At 29.3% G+C, this 22,416-nt stretch overlaps 1 protein-coding gene across 1 annotated transcript in view; it reads right to left on the bottom strand.

Moving 5' to 3' along the window:
- LOC107439811 (zinc finger protein 608) overlaps positions 1–21,426 on the bottom strand; it is a 62,321-nt gene extending 40,895 nt beyond the window's left edge. Inside the window, exon 1 of the mRNA XM_016052522.3 lies at positions 20,629–21,426. The gene's annotated coding sequence lies outside the window, so the exon portion shown is untranslated. The remainder of the gene's footprint in view (positions 1–20,628) is intronic.
- Positions 21,427–22,416: the final 990 nt, after the last annotated feature.

The raw sequence follows: 22,416 nt of genomic DNA, 5'->3' as shown, positions 1-22,416 counted from the left end.
TGTGAAATTTGGTCCACCACACTTATAGAGAGCGCAGAGAATTCAAGCGGTAACGTAATAACATTTTACCGCGATTCACATAAAATTGGTTCTAAAATCTGTTTCACACAATGAAAAAAAAACAAGACTAGCTTCTTTGTTAAACGAACGCTATAAATAAACAATAATTAATTGGTCAGATTTATATTGCATTCGAAACAAACATACGTAATTTGTATTCTTGGATACGGAGCATTTACTTAAGATTTTTAGCGCTATTTCTATAATAGTTCGTTTTATATTTAATTGAAAAACTTGAGTATCCATACACAAAACTAATGAAAATAAATAGAATTCATACATCAAATCTTAACGATTAATATCAAAAATCTTGAAATTGCTGTTCAACTTAAATTTTTTCAGTTATTTCCAGAGGTTGCGTTTTTGTAATGATATAATGTATATAAATTTTTAATATTTATAGTAAGTTTAATTGCGAAAATGAACAATTAAATGCACATTGATTAATCAAACAACCGCAACTTTTCGTCATTTAATGACGAATAAATAGAGCAAATAATGATCACGGAAGAGCTGTATTTCTCAAATTAAATAATTTTTTAATTTGTCTACTAAATATATTACTAACTACAAATATACTACGAATTTAATCTACGAAATTACGAGTAATTTAAATTAACACGGATCATTTTTATATGTACAAGTACACAAGTAAATCTTCGCCTATCAAAAATTTACAGAAACATTAACAATTTTACGCAGTGCCTTATTGAAACATTTTCAATTTAAATAGTTAAAAGTTAACAAGCTTTACCAAAAGCTCGAGCCCAATCAGATAACTTTTAGAACAGACAAAAACAATAGCACAAACACCACAACTGGCAATCATTCAAAACCGTACATAGATACAAAAGAACTTAAAAAAAAATGTACAAATTGTTCTACTCACGCATATTTACGAATAAATCAAATGCAAACAAAAATATCTTTGGTCACATTAATAATTCTATTATTACTGGAACAAACCTTCTCAAAACTAACTAGAACTAATCAGTCACATGCTATAAAGTTCAATATAACACCGGTTTAAAATCAAAACTAATAGCAAGGTTAATTGTTGGACAGCACACTTGAGTGCATACGTAATTGATATGGGTTAATGACGTTTAACACATAAATAAGCCAAACTCAATCAACAAAATCAAGAGATAAAAACTAGTTTCATTATCCATGCGAAACAATTACACGGCCATACATCACATAGCTTTTTGAAAACGTAATTAACAGTCACCAACAAAAAGAAAAAGAAACATTTTAAGTAGTTTTTAAAAGTGCTACACGCACTTTGAAAACTTGAGATATAAATAAGAACAAAACGTCAAACTAAAGGAGAGGGGGGGAAGGAAAAAAAAAGAGCCGGCAACAGAAAAACTACACAAGTTCGACAAGACAGCTAGCTGAATGAGGGAAAAGAAACCAGGCAAGAATAGTCGATACTAGGTTAAACGAGTTTCATTTCCCAGGAAGAACTCCTCGATCAACGAAGAGTTTTATCGACTTGAAACAGCTGCAGTTTTTATCTCTTCCTTCGGATTTCCTTTGACAAAGGTGAGGGTACATAATAAAATTTTTGCTAGACTTCTTGAGAAGTTCACAGGATGTAAAATGGGTATTTCGACGAAACAGCTAACTCTTTCATTGACAAAAAGTTCTTTCTCTTTTTCCAATCTGGTTGACTTGGGATAAAATTCATTGTAATAGTTAAAAAAAAAATTTAGATGAATAACCACGAAATTTTATTTATAATCAGTAAAAGTGTTTAATTCTATTACGGAACAAATAGATTATGAAATCATAGGCTAACAATAAATAAAACAAAGAAAATACGTTTCAACAGACTTATAGTTATAAAGCAGATACAAAAAATAATTAACTTTAACTTATAGAGATGTTAAACTGAAGTTACTACACTTACCTATCCACTGAAAATCAATTAATGATCAATCAGTTACAGATAACAATCAATAAGGAATATGTTTCGATTGGGATGGGGATATGATTCGTCTAATAAGAATGGCGCAAACGATTCAAAAATTGACTTAAAAATTCACAAAATACGAAGTTTTAAATTAATATTAAAAATCCGTTGTATTCTTTTGTGGGCGGGCACATTTCATGGAATCGAACTTGAATCTACAAATTTAAAATCAATCAATTCAAACTAATTAAATAAATAAAGCTATATTTATAATTTCGATTATTTAGAAATGTATATTACGAAACTTGAGATTTAATTTATAGTTGTTAATTTTGACCACTTTGTTAAAATGCAAAATATATTTGGGGAAAAAAAATGAAAGAAAGAAACATTCTATTCAAGCGAACTATAATCAATATCATTGAATAGACCATTGAATTTACCATTTTTATCTCTTAAAAAAATACAGAGCTATTATTCTCGATTACATATCGTGATTATCCTCGACTACATATCGTAAATTATCCTCGATTACATATAGTGTATTATTCTCATTACATATTATGATATGGTGAAACATCTGGGAAAGACCATCTCTATGTAACGACACTTCTGGGAAGCACGGAATTTTTTTCCATAGACTTTGTGTTGAAGAAAACCTTAACCATCAAAACCTCTCTCAGTGACCATCAAACCTTTGCACCAAATGCGGTTAACTAAGGAAACACGAAAAAATATCAAGACAAAATTTTTTTTAACTAAACAAATAAGTGGAATGCCTTCTAAATAATTGTGTGAGGCTCTTATTTACAGAGTTCTTAATGACAATCTTATAAAGATTCTTAACTTCATGTTACAGTCAGAGTGAGCTAAAGACGTTGCTATCAATGATTTATTTTTAGAGTTGATAATTTAATTTAAAAAAATAACTTTTTTTTTTAAAGAAAAAACTAAGCATCTCAAACAAGTCAATTTTTAATACATAAAATTAAATGCAAACTAAAACGAAAAATATAATTGTTTACAGGAGTCTGTTTAGATGTTTAGAAGAAATTTAGGTTCGTTAACTGACCCCTCACAAAATATTTTAACTTAAAAACGGACCTTTCACAAAATAATTTATCTTTTAATCGGACCCTTCACAAATTTGTCTATCTTCATTACTGTTTTGTTAATCAAATAAACCCTTCTCAGGAAGGGCGGGGGGAAGAAAGACAGATGAAACGAACTAAGTTTTGTCTTCGGCAGACGCTTCTTCCTTTATTCGTCCGAAATAAATATTCTGCGCTCAGCAGTATAGGTTATATACCAAATATTTGTATGTTGCATCTCTAATTTAGAAGCAGCAATTGCTGTTTATTTTTCAATTATAATTTTACAGTGTTGAGCATAATCTTGTATCGATTTACAATTTAAAAACTCCTTGAAAAAGTTTTTTTGCAGTAACGGACCCTATTTGCACAAATTCACAAAAGCAGGACCCTGGTTGAAAGAATGTGACTTAACGTTTATTTTATATTCACAAATTACGAGTAATTTTTTCACAATTTTACAAAAACGGACCTTTCACAAAATATCTGGACAGACTCCTGGATTATTTAAAATAGTTCTTATCTTCATAATCGGTAAATATTTTTTTACATATAATTATGTCAGTAGGGATGATTTTTATTGAAGCTTAAGTTTTCATCGATCCGGTCGGTTTTCATGAGGCATTTATGTCTTGAGAAAATGACACTGAGTAAAATTAAAATAGCATTCGAAAAATCATGTACCTTCGATAGCATTTCGAAGTCAATGGAGGTAACCCCTTAAAACGAACAACCCCCATTAACGATCACTTTACTGTGGAACAGAGAGAATGGTCGTTCCCGAGAGGTTTCACTGTATATAATTTATTTTCACGACCTCCGTTCAAATACTATTATAGGGTCATGAAAATATATTTCCAAAATAAATAAAAGCCAAGTGTAAGTACATAACAGTTTCAAATTGTCAACAATAGAATAATATAATTTTAGCGTAGTGCCAAAGTGATGTAATGTATTGGAAGCCTTGATTACATTATTTGTTTATATATCCATCCGAACATTTTAAATCGTGTGTGTGAAAATATATATACGTACATAGATATAGATAGAGAAGAGGGCAGGAAACTGTATAAAATCTTGATTGTAATCAAAAAAATATGTAATAATTAAGGTACAAAACATCTTATTTTTAAAGATTGGTAACTTGTTAGTCTTGGTCTGAAATAAACTTCGAATATTTTGTCAGCCGGGGTCTGTCCAGACATTTTGTGAAAGGTCCGTTTTTCGTGAAATTGTGAAAAAATTAATCACATTCTTTCAACCAGGGTCCGCTTTTATGAATTGAATTTGTGCAAATAGAGTCCGTTATTGCAAAAAAAAACTTTTTCAAGGATTTTAACTATCATTAAATATATCTAAAATCGAAATGCTATTAAAAATAAATCATAACAATAGTACATTTCACAAACTATATTATTGCAATAAAAATTGCTTTATAATAATATATAATGCAAGCGAATGAATTCAAATAGCATTATCATTATGCACTGAAAAACATTAGAGAAAAGAAAGAAAAAAAAAACATCACAAATTAATTTTACTTTTCTTTCTCTTTTACTTTTAATATAACAAAATAGCGTTTTACCGGAACGTATTACCGTTCAAGGAAAGTATTATTCAATCATTATCTGCAGACTACAACAATATAAAGAATAACAATTTAAATTTTTTTTCGAAAAAAGAAAAATCAAAGAGGCTATCTTTTTTTTTATTTTTTTGCCAAATAAAAATATTCATAAAAATATAACAAATATAAAAATAACTAAGAAAATAAAAGTTTTATATTTTTGTTTTCATCTCTCCCCAGCTGCACACCATAGTTTTCGAGCAAATTCAACTAAAGGCAAAGCAAATATTTTTCGAGAAATTCGATCCTAGAGCTTGAACAACACAGCAATATTTACAATGTTTTCAACAATACAATATTTATAACTACGATGCTGAAACATAATCTTCCACCGTTTAAATAAATCCGCATAAAAACGATCAAGATAAATGCAAAACAACACACACACAATCATAATAGGCGCTTGCCAGAATATTTTGTGGAATGGCGCCATAGGCAATGATCAACAACGACCGAACGTTTTTGTTGCAGTAGCATCATAGTAATTAAAAAAGGGTTTTAAATAAAATTAGCTTAGTGTAAATGAAATTTAATTTGCCGAATAATTAACTTAGTTTAAATGCTATAATTGGCATTTTTCAGTGTCAGAACGTTAAACTTTAATAAATGCGTGTAATATACTACGTCAGGGTTCCCACTCTTTAAACAAAGCAAAAATTTAGGACTTTTAGGAACTTCTTCTTGAAAAAATTAAGGACTTTTTCAAAAAATTAAGGAAATTAAAAATAGTATAATAGTTTATCAAATATACCACCAGTGACAGTTATTTACTTTTTAAAAAAAAAATCAATAAATATAAAAAAAATAATAAAAACAATTTTATTATAATGTAAGTACTGATATAATTGTATTAATTAACAGGGTTCGCCAAAGTAGAACCAGGTAATTTCTGCAAACCTGGGTAAGATTTTCTTAAAAAAATATTTTCAGATTGTTAAATATTAACAACATCTACGAAAATAAACCGTATTCCATTTTTAATGATTTCATTGAAATTGAATCGCAAAATTAAGCGCAGAAATTAAGATCTGCAATTTTTTTCATACAATAAAAAAAAAGAGTAAATAAAGAAATTTGGAAAAAATTATTAAAACAAGTTTTTATATTTCGCTGTTAGGCACGCATTACATATTCAATTGTGGACCAATCATGCTAAATATTACGTTATGCCACAAAGTTAGTCTCTCTGAAATGCTCTATCCTCAATGCATGGTCTCATTCTAGGTGATAAAAAAATGACTTTCGTTTAAATATTTTTGTAAGACTGAAAAAATTGTTCCTGTCAAGTAATAGTGATCAGGGGTCTGTTTAGAAGAAATTTGGGTCCGTTAACGGACCCTTCACAAAATGATTTTTCTTTTAATCGGACCCTTCACAAATCTGTTTATCATCATTATTATTTTGTTAATTGAATAAACCCTTCCCAGGGCAGAAAACAAGAAAGACGGATGTAAACGAATTAAGTTTTGTCTTCGGCAGACGATTCTTCCATTATTCGTCCGAAATTAATATTCTGCGTTCAGCAGTATAGGCTAAATACCTAATATTTGTATGTTGCATCTCTAATTTAGAAGCAGCAATTGTTGTTTATTTTTTAAAATTTAATTTTTTGTAATCATAATTTTACAGTGTTGAGCATAATCTTGTATATCATTACAATTTAAAAACTCCTTGAAAAAGTTNACTCAGTAATTTAAAAAAAAAAAAAAAAAAAAAAATTCAAATAGAGTGATTAGTTTATTTCTAAAGGATTTTTTCAGCAATTTTCAAGTACATTTACATCAAGCCACGAACAACTGATTTAATGAAAAGAACAGCATTTAAATCAAGCCACGAACTACTGATTTAATGAAAAGAACAGCATTTAAATCAAGCCACAAACTACTGATTTAATGAAAAGAACAGTGTTTAAATACGAAGTTTCTAATTATGAAAATTTTTATATCATTTATCGAAGATACAAATATATTTACTAGCAGTTCAAATGAGAGGATGAATGCAAAAAGTATTAGAATTATGCAATTTTGCAAACAATAAAATTATATTATCACACATCAAATTGAATGGAAAGTAAAAAACGAAGGGCTATGTGCTGTAATTTAAGATGACTAAATAAAATGACTAATATTTTAGTCATTATTTTTACCAAAATTTTAGATCTTTAGAAGAAGAAAAAAACATGGCTGTAGTTACAAAAAATATCTTTGCATGTAACAAATGATCTCTAACGAGTTTGAAAGGTTTAATATAAAAAATTCTACGAAAAAAATCTATCACTAAACTAATAATGGCCGTAAAACAGAACCGAAATAATAAATAACCTTGCAAAAAAAAAAAAAAAAAAAAAAAAAAAAAAAAAAAAAAAAAACAGAAGACAGACGTCCAACTTCTCTTTAAAAAATTATATTACAAACCAAAAAAAAAAAGATATATATATATATACATATATTGCAAATCAAAAAGTCAGTCTTTGTGAACATAGCATAGCAATACCTTTTTTTAAATGTAAATCCACGCAATTTTTTAAATTATATTTATATAAGTAACCTTTTACTCCTAAAATTAATTTAGTTTGTTTTCCCAATTAACTAATTCGCGAAGTTTGCTTTAGCGATGAACAGAATTCTGGATTTTTGATAAATGACTAGATATTGCCTAACATGTAGCATCTGCAAGGAATGGGTTAATAATGTTGACTTCAAATTGGCCAACTTAAGGTATTATTTTTCCTACTTCTGACTTCGCACCATTCTTGATATCAATCGTATCAAAACAATGAAAAACTTCTGTTCTGAAATGTTTTCGCACAAAACTGAGCTTCTAAATAATGAGTAATGACGGTATTACTTAACTCTCACGATGACAGAGATAAACTGCCAAATCATGCAAAAAACAGAAATAAACTGCCAAATCATGCAAAAAACAATCTCGTGTCAAAATCTTGCTAACTCTTGTCTAATAACAAAATCTAAAGCAAAGGCGGGCCAAAACCTATTGGATGGAGTTAAAATAAAACTATCATTACTTAGCTTTTCTTTCCATGGCAAGGTAATGAAGCAGAACAAACGATAGAAAATCTAAGGAAGATCATTTTTAGTCATGCGTGTTGTCAACATTTACCAATTACTACAATGACTTTATTCTTTCTGAAAGATAAATCAAATTTGAAATATCCATATTCGGAAATAACCCATACAATTTCTGAAAGAGTTAAGCAGCATAATTATTTTTACTGATCATAGCCACAAGAAATAAGGCTTGGAATGAAATGTTATATCTCCAGAGGGGAAAAGGAGGTTCAACGACTCAAATTTATTAGATATTACAGTAATAAGTTACCATGGGTTATTCCAGAGTTTTAGTGAAAGGTCCTTTTTTTCATGGAATCGTGAAAAACTTACTTATAATTTTGCGGAATTATGCTTCTGTTTGTGTTTAGGGAAAAATAACAGAAATTATTGTGAAAGGTCACACGGAAAGGTCCCATTTTTGTGAATCAGCGAAAAATCTCTTAATTTACTGGATCTAAAATAACCGTAAAATCTGGTTGTTTTCATTTTTGAAAACATTAAAAATAAAGAAACTTTAAAAAATATGTATTTAAAATGAGTAAATTTTATAGAAAATTTATTAGATATTTTTAAAATTTATATAATAAGATATTTATGTAAATATTATATATATTTATTAGAATTATCAAAAAAAAAGAAGAAGTTAATTAAAGAGTTTTTAAATGGTACGAACTGAAGAAGTAATAGACTTTTTTTCCAAAAGAAAATTTTGTGATAGGGATGTTTTAATAATGCAAAAAAAAAAATTGTAACGTGTCATTTTTTGATAAAATATTTAGCAAAGAGTACGTTTTTAAAATAAAGTTTTGTGAAAAGTCCTTTACAGAACTCAAAAACTTCTTGAAATAGCCCCTGGTACATAATACAACAATGCCAAATACTCCATAATCGAGAAAATATTATAAAAAACGCTAGACAACTACAAATTAAAATTTGCAGATTTTAGGACAATTTTGCCAACTTTTTAAAAGGCTCAACACTGCTTAGAACAAAGTGGCGTATCACACAAACCTTTAATTATTTAGAAGCAGTAGTAAGTAAAACTCCTATAAATCGAATTTACTAAATCAAGAATAATACATAAAAGAATGCCAAGTGAATATATTAATTCGCTGTCTGGAACAAATTTGCATATCTGCTTATAGGAACCGGTTACGAACGCAACATATTAAATTCATGTTTTGAAATTCAGTTTGGTGACAATGACTTAAAGAGGCCTTTACCCTCGCCATCTTGGATTTTAGGTTAAATTTCTTATTTGCGTTTTCTTGATATTATTTTATTGCATTTAACCAGNTTGGCAAACTTTAGTTTTTGACATTTTTGACGGGTTTTTGACGGTTTAAACCAGTATTATACCCTTGTCATGTCAAAAACCACTTTTTGACGTCAAAAACCCAACCCTGCATTTAACAAACTTTAGATGATGATAATAGTAGTATTCGACAGCACAGTACCTTTCAGTAAAAACTGTAGAAAATAAAAGGGGTTTCTTTCTTAGATAGGAAAAACGGAGCTTTATAATTTTTAGAACTTCTATATGAAATTTTCCTCGAAACATTAAAGCATTTAGTGGTTTTGAGTGAGAAATTTAAAATTACATGTTTGTCAATGTTTAGATTTTTTTAAACTTAATTTTTATTACACTTTAAACCAATGATAACCGATTTTGATGACGTTAAAAATTCTTTTTAACGTTAATTGCATAAAAAATTGCATCAAAAATGTAAAATCAGGTAGCTATATACTGCCGTGCAATTGAAAAAAAATATAACGTTAATTGTTTCGCGATTGATTCCGAGACAAGTGATTTGACAACTATCTATGAACGATAAAGTAGAATTTCAAAAAACAGATAAAACATATAAAACTACTAATCAAAAACTATTGATTGCAGAATTGTATTGGCATCACTTTGTAAGAAAAATAGAGAAACTAAAATATCATACACTTTGTATTTCAAACTTTGATTGGGTGGCAGCCTTGAATTTTACATGCTTTGAAAGATACCCCCGAACAGAGTAAATATCCAACATTAATTAATTTGTAAAAATTAAATAAAAAAAAGGAATAAAAATATTTCGATTTTTCTCGCCCTGTCTCTACCGCTTTGACAGTATAGTTCGGCCGAGAGAGGAAGGAAAAAAATTTAAATGAACAACCGACAACCATTCAATACTATAACTTAGGCCGATGTAGCAGATTTTAGTTCTAGATATATTTTTTACGTCCAGCTGCTTTCTCGAAAACATTTTTACGATTTAACAATAAAACTTGACAGCTTGTTTTCGTTTTGGCAATATTTTAGAGAGCTGTCAAAACTTTTTCTATGGATATTTTAAAGCGGTAGTGTTATAAACACAGTCAACGACGCAATAAAACTGTTGAGAATCAGATCAAACAATTAGTGTCAGCTGTTCGTTCTTCTAATATTACAAAGGTTTTTAATAACAGGGGTCTGTGCAGACATTTCGTAAAAGGTCCGTTTTTTTGTAAAATTGTGAAAAATTTGTGAACATAAAATAAACGTTAAGGCACATTCTTTTTCATGAATTTGTGCCAATACGGTCCGGTTATTGCAAAAATATTTTTCAAGTTTTTAAATTGTAAAGAGATACGAAATTATGCTCAACACTGTAAAATTATAATTAAAAAAAATTAAACTTTCAAAAATAAACAGCAATTGCTGCTTCTAAATTAGAGATGCAACATGCAAATATTTGGTATTTAGCCTATACTGCTGAACGCAGAATATTCATTTCCGACGAATAAAGGAAGATGCGTCTGCGGAAGACAAAACTTAATTCGTTAACATCCATTTTTCCTGTTTTCTGCCCCGGAAAGGGTTTATTCGATTAACAAAACAATAATGAAGATAAACAAACTTGTGAAGGGTCCGATTAAAAGAAAAATCATTTTGTGAGGGGTCCGTTTTTATGAAAAGATATTTTGTGAAGAGTCCGTTAAAGGACCCAAATTTCTTCTAAACAGACCCCTGTACTCTGACAATGTTTCTGATAGAACTAAATAAAAACTTAATAAATAAAAGCCTGAAAATATGCTACTCCCTAGAAGGCGTGATCAAGCGTTGCGATTGCGAATACCATTTGAATTTGTAAGATGCATTTCTTTTTAAAAAAAAATCTGTTGTCACAAATAAATAATGAAACACTATTCACAGATAAATACCTTATTAATTTAATAAGATTTTCGCTTTTTATTAACCTAAATCTCAATAATATATCAATTCTAAAAGTAAGCTCTGCTAACTATAATGAATCATAGTGGTTAGAGGAAGAAGATAAGGCGAAACATTTACAGAATAGGTAAAAAGAAAGAAAAGTGAAAAACTCGATAAATCTTGCAAGCTTGGCGAAGAATAAGCGCGATGGCTAACCGCCAAAATTCTCGCTCTAACAACTTTCTCTACATGTACTGAATGTGTGTTTGTTGATAAATATCTTTGCTTTCCCCTACTTCTAAACACTTCTAAATAGATTTAAAGTTAATGCTGTTTCCATTTAAATTAGCAAAAACCAAAGATGATACTATTGTTAATATAAAGCATCACTCCACACCAAAATAATAATAAAGACTATGGGGGGGGGGGAATACAATGGTCACTTTTTTTTAAATTAAAAGAAATAGTAGTAACGAATTTATTTCTCAAAATTAACGAAATGAATGAAACAGTAGGCTCACATTGACAGACTAATATTTTTCTTTTTAAGATTGTCTTTTAGAAATCGTAAAAAATCCATTCATAATTCAATGAAAATGTGAAAATAAGGTCCCGCTTTCGTGTGTCAAGAAATTTAAGAATAAATTTTTTTCCACCTTCATTAAAGTTTTTTTAAAAATGCTGAAAAATATATTTTTTTCCAACATTTGAAACTTTGTGGCTTACTTATTTTAATTTAGCTTTTTTGAAAACTGACTTTGTTTATACTTTAAAATACTAATAAAGGTAAAACAGAATTTTGCTATAAACTATTTCTCCCGAGGTATAGCGTTGTCCTAATAATACCGTCAACGTCACCCACAATGCAATTCAGTTCTCAAAGTCATCCCTACGCGAACAGGATGTTTTAAATTCTTGGAGCCTATTGAATAAATAATCCTGCTTTAAAAAAGATTTGAACTTGAAACAACAATCTGATTTGTGTCAAGAAATGCAATGCTGTAGAACTATTAAGTTACAACTTGAATCCGAACAACTAGATTTTAACAACAAGGCTTGAACATAAACAGGGGTCTGTTTAGAAGAAATTTGGGTCCGTTAACGGACCCTTCACATAACATCTTTTCATAAAAACGGACTCTTCACAAAATATTTTAACTTAAAAACGGACCCTTCACAAAATGATTTTTCTTTTAATCGGACCCTTCACAAATTTGTTTATCTTCATTATTATTTTGTTAATCGAATAAACCCTTTCCAGGGCAGAAAACAAGAAAGATGGATGTAAACGAATTAAGTTTTGTCTTCGGCAGACGATTCTTCCATTATTCGTCCGAAATTAATATTCTGCGTTCAGCAGTATAGGCTAAATACCAAATATTTGTATGTTGCATCTCTAATTTAGAAGCAGCAATTGTTGTTTATTTTTTAAAATTTAATTTTTTAAATTATAATTTTACAGTGTTGAGCATAATCTTGTATATCTTTACAATTTAAAAACTCCTTGAAAAAGTTTTTTTTTGCAATAACGGACCCTATTTGCACAAATTCATAAAAGCGGACCCTGGTTGAAAGAATGTGAGTAATTTTTTCACAATTTCATGAAAAACGGACCTTTCACAAAATGTCTGGACAGACCCCTGATAAAGTACACGAAAATAAATTATTTTTAAGCTACACTCATCAAAACGGGAAGAAATAAATTGTTTAAATTGTGTAATTAAAACTTGGACACAAAACTGCATAAAAAGTAATAATGACAGTTTTAATAAACAAGCTACTTCCAAATGCGTGCCTGCGCAACAATCAGTCAATAACTTCGATGAATTTCACAGGGAAAAGTTACGTTATAACAACATAAAATACAATTACAACTCCTAAAACAAACAAAATAATTCTTATATTCAATAAAGTTTTAAGCGGAGATCATCCTTAGTTATTCTTTTTAAAATTCTATCAGTAAAAAAAGAAACATCGGCTTCCTGCTGTGTTCCACGAACTCAAACAATGGAAGTTACTGGGTTCTTATAAGCATACAACACAAAAGCTCCAGACATAAAAGAACAAAAAGTAAAGAAGAAAAAAATTCTGAACATGAAAGGCGGGGGAACTTCTCTTGGCAAACAGTTTAATAACACGGTTACGGTTTGCTGACAATTCCCAAGCGGAAATATAATTAGCTACAGCCCGCGGCTCTTTAAAAATAATAATAAAAAAAAGAACATTAAACAATAAAAAATATCGTTTGGAAAAAGACTGATAGAGATAAAAAGCGGCGAAGTAAAAAGTGGGCGTTTTCTTTTCCACTCCAAAACTTAATTGCGTTTATTGAAATATTGCGAGAATTTGGTAATAGGATCAAGTGAGAGGGAGGAATTCGGAAATTAGATTCCTGTAAGTTCGATAACTGCAAAAATTTATTATGATTTTGAGTTAAATAAGAAATGACGATAAGGCTTCTATAAATCTAATACGTTATTATAATCGCTTTCATGATTAATAAGAATATTCGATTTCAGACTTAAAAGATAAAATAAATTTTGCTGTAGATATATTGATAAGGATCGCCCGCATATTAAAATAGTATGTTATAAATGGCGCATCAATAAATTGGTTTTCTATTTCTAACTTAAATTTTTTTTTGGAATAAAATGGGAAAATTTTATACAAATGTTCTTTTAGGTTAGAAATGGTTACCAGTCTAGTTACAATAAAAAACTAATCGATTTCCTCGGCATGGCAACAAACAGTTAGGTAACAATCTCAACCAAACGCCTGAAACAAGACAAAATTTTTTTCAGAAAAATAATTCTTTTAAACTTGAAGAATTTTTAAAGCCACTTTGATGGGCATAGGAAGCTTACTTCAGCCAAATTTAAGTGCGAGAAAGTTAGCGTTATTATTTAGAATAAAATCAGTATTACTAAAATCAATTCGGAGAAAATTAAAAAAATTTAATTTCAGTTTCAATAATAAAATGAAGCCTAAAAGTCGAAAGGTGAACAGAGAAATAAAATATAACCCAAAAAGTATTCAAGGTATTTCCGCTTGCCACGAAATTATAATTAGATGTCAATTTAAGCGAAGTGTCAACATATAGTTAAATTAATTATCTGTAAATATAACATGACAGAAAAAAAAAGCTTTGACAAGACTCCCAACACCCATTTTCGTTGAACACAACGTCTGGAACACTCAAATATTACGTAAGCTGGTTCAATTAATAATTATAATCAACATTCCTCCTTGTAAGAAAAAATAAGTAAATCCTCTTATGCTTATGAGCGTTTTTTTTTTTTAATTCTTACGTAAACATATCACATGACAACTGCATATCAACTTATTACATAATTCAGTTTTTAACATGCGCCTTTAAAAAATTTTATGTGCGATCTTATTTTCAGATTACGTAAGCAAAAACATCTATAAGGGATCTTTCAAATATTACATAAGCATTGTACGGAAGGATGGGATTTGCTTATTTTATAACAAGTGAGAAGGGTATAAGCAATGCTTAAGAAAACATAATTCCTTGGCTTTTCAAAAACTTTACAATACGTGGAAAAATAATAGAATAAAAGTTAAATTTGGGGGGAACTTCCTCGAAAAATTTTCATTCTGAATTCACCACAGAAGGAAAACAAAATAGATATCGAAACAATATTCTACTCAAAATGTCATAAGATGAATTCAAAAAGTACGTTTCGTTTTATGCTACGTTTGATCTTTCATTTGAATTTAATTCCAAAATCAGATTCTCTATATAAATAAAAATTAAAAGCAAAAACTAATAAAGGCTTGCATCTTTCGGCATCATACTCATTCTCATACGTGAGGTTTATAAACTGCCGAATACAAGACTCCGTAATATTTGAAAGGTCCTTTTTATAGGACTAAATAGAAAAGAGCGTTAACCGAAAAAATAAATAAACGAATACGATTCTATTTGTATATAATCAATAAATGCGTTAAATATACGCATAACTCTGGAAAGATTTCATGGTCTTTATACAAAGCGAATAATTTACGACAATTAGAATACTTTCATTTCTCGAATTCAAACAGCAAAATAAAAACAATAAAAAGCACCTGGTCCCAGGCCAAACCAAAGAACACTGCCCTTTTTAACGGAGCAATTGTTTAGGGGGTAGGTTAGAAATGTTGGCTCACTGCCAAAAAAGTCAGTCACAGTTTCTTGAATAACTCATTAGAGAAGGGGAGGAAACAATGATGGAAGGCTTTTACAACATAACTTTTGTCACCGAAACGCATTAAGATAAATCTCTAGTTTCACATACAGGAATTCTTCTTTCAACTTTTTGCAAGGATCTTCTGAAGTTACAATAAATCGCGTAAAATGAATACATTCAACGTATAAACCAACACTAATTAAACTTTTCGTCACATGCCTGCATCTAGTTTCACTGAAGAAAAATTTCAAGTTGAATTTTACTTTAGATACACATTTTTCGATTGTAAAAAATAATGAAAACTACTTCATAGAAAGCATATCTATCGCTAAACATTGGACTAACACTATTTGCTCGTGGCTGAACGATTAATCCGAATTTGATTAAGATAAAATACAAAAAAAAGCTACAATACAGTTATATTCTATAAAGTTAAATCGTTATTTTCTTTAATTTTGAATACTTTTTACAACTCCAAATATTTTACTTCATTCGGAAGCAAGAGAAATTCCGCAATATAGCTTAATAATAGAACTGAATACAGTCGGACTTCTATTTAACGAACTTCCATTTTCCGAATTTCTCTATTTTGCGAATTTTTCGAGGAACCAAGAACATTTTGAAAATTTATGCGTGAAATAACTTCCAAATAGCGAAGTGAATTTTCTATTTAACGAACTTTTCTTTGAGGTCCGCTTTCCCTATTTCCCAAAATATTTCAGAACATTTCAAACTAGTTAACGCATTTTATGAGGGAAATGACCTTGAATTGTTATTCGAAGCCACTGAACTTTTAGAGAAAGCAGTGAAATCCCTTTACCCTTGTGTTTGCATTTCAAAGGAAAAACTCGATAAAATTAACGAATTTTATCAGTAGCAATTAAGCTTATGAACGCGTGCGGTAATGTATGTTTTAAATTACTACTATAATAAATGTAACTATAATTTTATACATACATTTAGCTTTTTTTAGTTGAAAATGTATGTAGCATGATAGAGTAACACTGGATAATGTTTTACTCTATTCTTGCTTTTCATGCAGATTTCTTTTATGGTTAAGATTTATGAGAGAATAAATGGTAGATACTAGTTTACTAGATAAAGGCGTATCAATTACCATTTTAATCATGTCTAGTGTTTATGAATTTAAAACCTGTTTTGCGTCGTTTAAGTATTTCAAAAGGTGATTTTCTACTTAACGAATTTTCCATATAACGAACTTATTATCGGGATTTAGCGACTTCGTTAAATAGAAGTCCGACTGTATTTGGAACAATACGATTGGAATATTCGAAAATCGTCCTTTTCAACAGCGAATTCCATATACTCTTTCCCGAAATAGTTTGCTGAAATGCTGCCTGGTATTCCATTTTCCAAAGATAAATTGATGAAAGCAGGGGTAAAACTAGAGGAGAATGCAGAGAAATGGAAGGACTCCACCATTTTGCATAGAAGGAGGGTTATCAGAAGCCACGCACTATAGCATGACTCAAAGTAATAAACTACTGCCTAGGGAATTCACTCTTTAGTGGGGTTTCGAAAACATGGCGCCCATCTAAGATATATGATGGAAGTTAATGAGAAAGTTTCCTTCAGTGTATCCAGATTTTTAATACCGTCGAATACAGGTTAGAATCTTGCAGGATGTTTTGGTGTTTCATAAATATATTGCAATAAATGGACAAGCAGTTCCTTCTGAAAATGTGCCCTTTTAATCTATCTTTGAATAAAATAATACGAATCAGATATGAGATATGTATTTATTTAAACGGTTTTTCTACAAATAATTACGTAGTTTAAGAACTGTATTAGTCTAATGCTACAGAAAGCATATAACTTTTGTTTGGGAAGAAAGAAAAAATGATTTTTATGTACATTTTGAAACTTCGAGAAATACCGTCACATTGCCGTACCGATAAATACAAAAGATGAGACATTTTACGAAAGCAATTAATTTATGAAAGAAAAAAAAAAACTATTTCGAAGTTAACAAGTATGGTCATTTAAAGGACAATAAATATTTGTACTGCAAATTTTAAAAAAATTACGTAATTTCATTTACTCAAATGTACGAAATTACATTAACGGCTCGGCTTTCAGCGATTAAGTGGTTAATTCTTTACTGACTATGACAGGCTAGCTAATACATAAGCTCAGAAATATCAATTCATTAAATTAATATTTCTGCAGCGGAATTTGACTGCAAATTGAATAGCGCTCCACTTTATTTAAGCGCACGTGAAGGCGGTGTTTTAACTGGATATATATATCAAAGTATTGTGGTTGTTTTAGTTGCTGGCATGTGTAATTAGACGGCCTTGATCTCGGACAACGCTTATACCATTCAATTTTCCAAAATCCTTTATGTAGTAAGACTTCTCAGGTCGACAGAGTATCCTACATTCTAATGCACAAATAGTAGAAGAAAAAAAGCGATTGGACTAACTGCACAGGACAAATAACATTGGACAAGCGTGGTGTACGCTGCGAACCAGAACATGTACGCAATCAGGGAACCTACCATAAACTCAAACCGCTTTAATCTTTGTGTCACTAAACGGGGCAGCTCTCGCGTTCTCGTATGGCAGTGTTTCCCAAAGTGTGGTACGTGTACCCCCAGGTGTACTAACGCAGTTCAGAGGGGGTACGCGCTCTTATGCGAAATATCTTGCACCAAACGAAAATTTAATTTTTTTTAAATTCAAAAACAAAGCTAGCTATGAAAATTTACGATTATGTATTTTTTTTATTGGTTACTTTTTGCAGAGTTAACAGTTAATAAGTAGTGGTGCTAACAGTCAGCTGTGATTTTTAACTTTTGTGCAATTTTTTTACAGCAAAAAATAGTCATTTTTTATTAGTGGCACACAGCGTTACGAAATAGAAAGGGTACACAAATGTCATACGTTTGGGAAACACTGCTGTAGGCACGAAAAATCAGTTTGTTCTAAGATTTAAGCGCCGAGGAGCTAACTCGTTATTTGTCTAAAAATGCAAAGGCAACAGGAAAAACAGAATACTAAAAAAAAAAAAAAAAAACTGCCGCATTGCATTTTTTATCTGTTTCATGTCATCTCCCATTTGAAAAACTGTAGACATGTGAGATGAAAGAGAATTGCTAAATAATAACAGGAAATCACTAGTTGAAGGGCTCGCAAAAGTTAAAAGTGTAATGAATTAATAAGGAATACCTGCCAGAATTGTTGATTTAGTAGCATAGTTCATGGAATGAAAATGTTAAAAAAAATACTATATCTATATAGCAATTGTGTATTATAAAATGACATATTATAAGTTATGTTAAATTCTAAGTCCATATTCAGGCTTGTGTAATTTGAGTTAAAAAGCAATTGGACGATCGAGATTCAGCGAAAAAGCTTTACACCTTACAAAATACGAGGTAGCCTAGTAATTGTGATAATTTAACAAAACACTTTATAATAATCGAGAAAGAACAAATAATGAAAAAGTTAATAGCCTATAATGACGCGATGGCACTTAGTAAGATGTTGCCAAGCTTTAGTACCAACCTCTCTAAATTAAACGTCGACGCAAAAAGTATCTCCAGATTAAACAAAAATATTTACGGGAAAAAAAAATATCTAGAAACTATTTACAAAAAATGGGTAACAAAAAATAAAATTATTACAATTTAAAATTGCACAAGTAACGCGACTTTAACTATATCTATATATAGGGTAATTTCAAACTTCTTACGGAAAATCGTGTTACCAGATCCTGAATTTGAAAAAAAACATACGGCGAGTATTTGTAAAAATCATGCCTTTATAGGTGAGTACAAAAACCATGCTTTTTAAATAATCTATGAGGTAAAATTAGGAATTGAAGACGAAAGAGTTTAGTGCTACGATAAAATATCGTCTGCAGCAAATCGTTATAAAACTTTTTTAAAGGGTCTGTTTTACTGTTTAAAAATTTACCGATGTGGTCGTACTCCTAAAATGAAAATAGTAATATATGACTAGCATTAATGCTTAAAGAATTTTTACAAGTTGCGAAAAGATAAAATAACTAAGATTACGTTCACTCAACTTTAGGTAGTAGCAAATGCAAACATTCACGCGAAAATACGCTAACAGAATCTGTCTCAGTTATTGCAGTTAAACAGAATCATAAAATACAATTATATGATAGGACAAAGTGTATTGAAAATTCACAAATCGAATCACTTAACACAATAGCTTTTTTTTGAAAGAAATAACGAACAGCGAAAAATATCACTAATTTATAATAATTATAATTCTAAAATTAAAAAAAACAGTAATAGAAAACATCTGTTCCTTAATTCATTTACTTGTAAAACATATTAGAAATCAGCGTTTAGTTTCAGTCCATGCCTGTTATGAGAAAAGTATAGTTGAACTAGTTAAGAGAAGGGAACGCGTACACATTAAAATAAAACGAAAGGAAAAAGTTACAAAAACAGTTTGAATAAAATAGAATAAAAATTATATTTTAACGGATATTAATAATTTCTAGATTAATCAATCTATGTTTAAATATTATGGCGAAATCATCGAAAATTCAAGTTGGCTCAGCTGTTAGCGACAAACGTCAAATCTTACTACAGTATAAAAATTCACAATACCGAAAATTTGCATTTTTTAACTTTCATCCAGGGAACAATTTATTTTTAAAATGCAACATCGTCTATCAGCACATTTACTTATAAATTTTTGCACATTCATTAGATAAAAGCTGTGGTTATTGACGAGCAATTACGCGTTCAACAAATTTAAATTTTCAGGTAAGATAAATATGTATCTCATAAAAATTAACAGATTCTCTAGAAAGAGAAGATGTATTTTACTGATTCTACAAGCTGAAATGAAAATAACGTTACAACTAAAATAAATGAGTTAAAAAAAAGCGGGAAAATAAAAGTGTACAAATTTAAACAAATATTTATAATAAATAAATAACTTTCTTCTACATGGGCAGCAAGAATAAAAATAAAATTTAATTTTAATAAATTTTCCTATGAAACCTTATTTTAATTTAAGGGTAATTATTATCAAATAACCATTAATTAGCTATTTCGTTTAAAAAATACGATAAAAAGATTATTGATTGGTTAAAAAAACTATACAAAAGAAAATAAGGAAACGTTAGTTAGGCTAGGTTTACGAAGAGGTACGTTTAAAACTTAAAATCAAAGACATTCGGAAATAATTTTAAGAGTTTACGAAAATTCAAATATAACAAAATTAAAATAATGTAAAACAATTATTAAAACACAAAAATGTATTTAAAATCTATATATTAATTGAAATATACGCACCGAGTTCTACGTTAGTTAAGTTAGGTTTATGAAAAGGTACGTTTTTAAAACTTAAAAGCAAAAAGACATTCGGAAATAATTTTAAGAGTTTACGAAAATTCAAATATAACAAAATAAAAATAATGTAAAACAATTATTAAAACAAAAATATACATTCAAAGTCTATGCAATAATTGAATTATACGTACCGAGTTCTAGTTAATTAAAGCTGCGTCAGTAGTCCGCAACGTGTTACCAGCAACCCCACAAATACGTTGACCTGGAGTTGGGCGTCTTTTGAGTTAAAAAAGTTGCAGTTACATGCAGACAGATGAGAGTAGTTAAAACAATTATATCAATCACAAACTTGAATATGGAATAAACTATTTACGTAGACATGAAGAAGAACGCGTAAGATCAATCATTATTCTTAAAGATGTTTTAACACATATTAAACACATAGTTACTTGGTAGACACACAGTAATCCAAAAGGGTGCAAAATTTTAGCAAATAATTGAAGACATTGACTCAAATATACTTTTTTTAAGTAGCGTTATCACCAACAGTAATATCCATAATCCTGGGAGGTAGCGTCATCTTGATTTCTGAAGCAAATATAAACATCAATTACAAATATCACTGGCGAAAATGATCTTAAAAAACGATTATGTATATCACAAGAACTTTAAAATTACTTAATGAATGGAATTTTTAGAAAAATTTCGGTTTCTACACCAATAAATCCACAAAACAGGGAGCGGCTTGAAGAGAAAGATAAAATCCACTAATTAAGAAAGCTGTAGGATCCAAGTAAGAGAATAATCCACAATTTGTTAAAAACTCGAAAAACAAAAATTTGTTTTATCACTTTTAAACCTTGAAATAAATTTTATTGAATAAAAAGTATTTAACACAACATCACATACTGCCGCTTATAGCTACATCTTATGGCGGCCGCATTCTGTCGAACACAGATCGTCAACGGCGCCTTACTGAGGGTTGCCGTAAAGAGTTTTTCGGTAGAGAAGAAATCTGTCGCCAAATATTTCGTTTGCTCACTAATATCGCCAAAATAATTGCGAAAAAGGGAACCTTTTTGTAAAAACGTTTTGTTTTAAGTTTACGCCAATAGCAATTAAATGACGAAATTAACTCACTCATTATTGTCACGCTAGGTAGAACCATTTAGAGAAATTTATTTTTTTAGACTGATTGAAATATTATCATGTTTGAGTTAGCCATATTATTTATTTTTCATTTAAATAATCAACTGAGATATAATAACTAAATCGGATTTGATTTGATGTAAGTCTAAATGAGACAATAATAATTAATAAATTAATTAAAAATTAAACATTTATAATTAGAAAAACTAATAGGGAAAAATGACTAAATACCCATATTTCTTTTTTCTTTTTTTTTTTAAAGAAATGCTACATTTAGTTGGTTTAAAAATCTAATGTAAAATGCCTTTTTCTCTTAAATCATTACTTTTCTCAACAAAAAAAAATTTTTTTTGAAGCAAAATATTAATAATAATAACTTTCCTTAAGCTTTAAATTTAATATTTAAATAAAGTAAAATATATAAAGGTTGTTACATATCACTGATTATGAAGATTGTTTATAGTAAGTATCAGTAAGAATGATTTTATATCAGTACGCAATAAGTAAATTATGAAAGGAAAAAACTTTTTAAGGAAACAAATGAAATGAACTGTTGTAAGCTGTTTGCTTTAAAAATCAGAAATTTAAAATTTTTCTATCATTTTTTTTTATTATTTATCGCATTATTGTGCAGTACTTGAGCATTAATGCACATCGGATTTGTATCAATTCTAAACCAAAATTAAAACAGTATTTTAAAGATAATCTAAACTGACTGAAACAAAAAAAATTTGAAGATGAGACACTCGCAAGATTTAAATAAGGATATAAGTTCATATTAAACCGTGTTTTCTTTTTTCAATTTTCCATTTTTCAAAATGTACAACAAT

This window comes from Parasteatoda tepidariorum, chromosome 7, assembly GCF_043381705.1.
Source record: "Parasteatoda tepidariorum isolate YZ-2023 chromosome 7, CAS_Ptep_4.0, whole genome shotgun sequence".
Taxonomy (NCBI): Eukaryota; Metazoa; Arthropoda; class Arachnida; order Araneae; family Theridiidae; genus Parasteatoda; species Parasteatoda tepidariorum.
The sequence above is the reverse complement of the archived record's forward strand: the minus strand, read 5'-3'. Positions and strand labels throughout refer to the sequence as shown.